Source organism: Tachyglossus aculeatus, chromosome 3, assembly GCF_015852505.1.
Source record: "Tachyglossus aculeatus isolate mTacAcu1 chromosome 3, mTacAcu1.pri, whole genome shotgun sequence".
Taxonomy (NCBI): domain Eukaryota; kingdom Metazoa; phylum Chordata; class Mammalia; order Monotremata; family Tachyglossidae; genus Tachyglossus; species Tachyglossus aculeatus.
The window spans coordinates 63,002,629-63,006,988 of record NC_052068.1 but is presented as its reverse complement, the minus strand read 5'-3'; the positions used below and the strand labels follow the sequence as shown (position 1 = coordinate 63,006,988).

At 46.0% G+C, this 4,360-nt stretch overlaps 1 non-coding gene across 1 annotated transcript; it reads right to left on the bottom strand.

The window, feature by feature from the left end:
- Window positions 1–2,721: 2,721 nt before the first annotated feature.
- TRNAN-GUU lies at window positions 2,722–2,796 on the bottom strand. The gene has a single exon. It is a non-coding gene; the product is annotated as a tRNA-Asn (tRNA).
- Window positions 2,797–4,360: the final 1,564 nt, after the last annotated feature.

Sequence of the window (4,360 nt, the reverse complement as noted above, 5' to 3'; positions counted from 1 at the left end):
GTTCACATGTTCTGCTGTGTTGTCTGTCTCCCCCTTCTAGACTGTGAGCCCGTTGTTGGGTAAGGACCGTCTCTATATGTTGCCAACTTGTACTTCCCAAGCACTTAGTACAGTGCTCTGCACACAGTAAGCACTCAATAAATACGATTGAATGAATGAATGAATGAATGTCCTTCCCCAACTTCAAGATCACCGAAAAAGCCATCTTCTCCAAGACGCTTTTTGTGACTAATCCCTTTTCCTTGAGAGTGTCAACCATCATCTACCTGTAGTATTTATAGGCACATCCTCTAGACTGTAAGCTCCATTTGGGCAGGGAATGTGTCTACCAACTGTGTTGTACTTTTCCAAGCACTTAGTACAGTGCTCTGCACACAGTAAGTGCTCAATAAATATTGATTGATACATTTGTTTATTCCATTTATGTTTGTTTTTTTGCCCACTTTTGTTACCAGTAGCATCAGTTTTCCTTCCTTTACCCTCTTTATCTATATCCATGAGAAGCAGCATGGCCCAGTGGATATATCATGGACTTAGGAGTCGGAAGGACCTGGGTTCTAATAATCCCAGCTCTGCCACCAGTCTACTGTGTGACTTTGGACATGTCACTTCACTTCTCTGGGCCTCAGTTGCCTCATCTGTAAATGGGGATTAAGAGTAGGAGCCCCATGTGGGACAAGGATTGCGTCCAACCTGATTTGCTTGTATCTATCGCAGCAGTTAGTACAGTGCCTAGCACATAATATGCACTCAACAAAGACCATTATTACAGTTACTATCATTATTATCTGCAAAATGGGGATTAAAACTGTGAGCCCCATGTGGGATAATAATAATAATGATGGTGTTTGCTAAGTGCTTACTACGTGCAAAGCACTGTTCTAAGCGCTGGGGAGGTTACAAGATAATCAGGTTGTCCCACGGGGGGCTCACAGTTTTAATCTCCATTTTACAGAAGAGGGAACTGAGGCCCAGAGAAGTTAAGTGACTTGCCCAAAGTCACACAGCTGACAGTTGGCGGAGTCGGGATATGGACTCTGTCCAACCCGATCAATTTGTGTCTACCCCAGTACTTAGTACAATGCCAGGCACATAGTAAGCACTTAACAAATACGATAAAGAAGAAGAAGAAGATGTCCTCTGCATCTACCTGCCTTCTCTATTAGTCTGTAAACTCAAGGACCAGAGTTGGGTCTTCCTCTTTTACTATATACTCCCAAACACCTAGAATATGCTCTGGACCTAGAAGGGATCCAGTAAAATGCATTCCACCCATCAGATGCCTAGTCAAGTGCTCTGCTCCCTGGAGGCACTCAGTACAGTGCCCTAAACATAGGAGGCATTCAGTATAGTACTTTGCACATAGGAAGGATACAATAAATACTTCTGATAATGAAGACGAGGAGGAGGAGGATGGAGAGAGCCCAGAAACCCAGTTTGTCAAATAAAATTGGGATCATGACTCAGTGGAAAGAACATGGGCTTGAGAGTGAGAGGTCATGGGTCAAATCCTGGCTCCGCCACTTGTCAGTTGTGTGACCTTGGGCAAGCCCATTAACTTCTCTGTGCTTCAGTTACCTCACCTGTAAAATGGGGATTAAGACTATGAGGCCCACGTGGGACAACCTGCTCACCTTGTATTCCCCCCAGTGCTTAGAACAGTGCTTTGCATGTAATAAGTGCTTAACAAATACTGTTATTATTATTTAGTGCCATTTGTTACACAAAACTCAACTGTCTCATCTTTTTTGTATGAAAAATAGTCACCTATAAAATATTACAGTATTAAATATGCAGCTTTCCAATCCCTCTGCTCTTTAACACAGAATGCCAAATCTCAAAAAAAAATTCCAGCAAATTTGTGATTAAAAAAAAATCTCTGTTAATCATTTGGCCAACACATAGCTCTCCAAGTCAGAGTTGAGTCAGTCCATCAGCAACTGTTCCTCGGTCTTTCAGAGTATAGAGCTCTGCTCACAATGAGTTTGCAGCAGTAGACAAGACAGAGAGTCACTAATGGTAAACAACATAAATGGGCAATGGTAAGACCAAGGGGGAAGGATGAGTCACGGATTCTGGGTGTATTGCATGAGGGAAGGCTTCCCGGAGGAGGTGGATCTGTGTTTCCTATTCCTAGGATTGTATATTTCATGAGAATTTGTGTCATTCTTCCCTCTTTTTTTTTAAAAAAAGTGGTATTTGTTAAGCACTTACTATGTATCAAGCACCATTCTGTGTGCTGGAGTAGATACAAGCTAATTGGGTCAGATACAAAGTCCCTGTCCCACACGGGGCTTACAGTCTAAGTAGGAGGGAGAACAGGTATTGAATTCCCATTTTGTAGATGAGGAAACTGAGGTATAGAGAAGTGGTTTGCCCAGCATCGTCCAGTAGGCAAGTGGTGAAGTCAGGATTAAATTCTTCTTCCATCCTATACTGAGTTTATAATAATAATAATAATAATGGTATTTGTTAAGCACTTACTATGTGCCAAGCACTGTTCTAAGTACTGGGGGGATACAAGGTGATCAGGTTGCCCCACGTGGGGCTCACTGTCTTCATCCCCATTTTACAGATGAGGGAACTGAGGCCCAGAGAAGTGAAGCGACTTGTCCAAAGTCACACAGCTGACAATTGGCAGAGCCGGAATTTGAACCCATGACCTCTGACTCCAAAGCCCGGGCTCTTTCCACTGAGCCACGCTGCTTTTCCAAAGCTCCTCATCCCTGGGTGGTCTCGAACCACCAGCCTTTCGGTTAACAGCCGAACGCGCTAACCGATTGCGCCACAGAGCACTTATTCTGTGGACAATGATGATGGTGCTGAGGAAGGAGGCTGGAGGGAGTGGGGAAGGGTTCGGGAAGTGATCAATACATCCTCAAGGTGGATGGATTGTTGGGAAGTCTGATCTGGGTCCCGGTAAACTCTGGGAAAATCTGTTTTCTCCCCCCACCTTCATTCGTGTTTCCATCCATCGTCTCTCCACAAAATCCCCATCTTCCCTTCCTCCCCTCCTGCCCCCTCTCCGTGTAAACAGCGGATCCCATTGACCAAACCACAGACCCGGGGACCCAGCTGCTCAGCCCCTCCAGATGCGGCTTGTTTTTCCTCTCTCGTGGCCTCGCCTGGTTTAAACCCTATATCCGGTGCCCGGGGCAGTGGGAAGCAGACCGTTGGGCTGTCTCGGCCACGTGCATCCCTTTCTGACCCCTCTTGATTGCCTGTATTGGCCGAAGAAGACATGTCCCATCATCTTGTGCATAATCCTCTCAAGGGTCACTTTGGTAGCCCATCCAGATCTGGGCAATGGTGTAGGACAACTTGGAACCCCCTAGTAGCAAGAGAACTGGGTTGGACACAGTCCCCATCCCACATGGGCTTCAGAGGGGAAAAAAATCCAGGTATTAATAATAATAATAATGATGATGGCATTTGTTAAGCGCTTACTATGTGCAAAGCACTGTTCTAAGCACTGGGGTGAGAATACAAGGTGATCAGGTTGTCCCACGTGGGGCTCACAGTTTTAATCCCCATTTGCCAGATGAGGGAACTGAGGCTCAGATAATTTAAGTGTATTCGTCCCCATTTTACAGGCAGGCAACATGTCTACCTACTCTGTTACAGTGTACTCTCCCAAGCTCTCAGTACAGTGCTCTGCACACAGTAAGCACTCAATAAGTGTGATTGACTGATTGATGAGGAAACTGAGGCACAGAGCAGGCCAGGGGCAGAGCCAGGTCTAAAACCCTAATCTCTCGACTCCTGGTCCTGGGGTTTTTCAACTAGGCCACACGCTGTGTCACTAGTGGGGCCAGTGACATCTCATCAGCCTTGTGGGGAGGTGGTTTTCTGGACCCTACTTGTAGGACTGGGTCTTATTGCTATCTCTCATTCATTCATTCATTCAATCACATTTATTGAGTGCTTACTGTGTGCAGAGCACTGTACTAAGTGCTTGGGAAGTACAAGTTGGCAACATACAGAGACGGTCCTGACCCAACAGTGGGCTCACAGTCTAGAAGGGGGAGACAGAGAACAAAACATATTAACAAAATAAAATAAATATGTACAGACAAAATAAATAGAGTAATAAATTCGTACAAACATATATACAGGTGCTGTGGAGAGGGGAAGGAGGGAAGGCGGGGGGGATGGGGAGGGAGAGGAGGGGGAGAGGAAGGAGGGGGCTCAGTGTGGGAAGGCCTTCTGGAGGAGGTGAGCTCTCAGAAGGGCTTTGAAGGGAGGAAGAGAGCTAGCTTGGGGGATGTGCAGAGGGAGGGCATTCCTGGCCCTCTCCCCAAGCTGGCAACCCTTGCACCGTGAACACTTCACTGCCCGGATCAATTTTCTGAAAAATGTT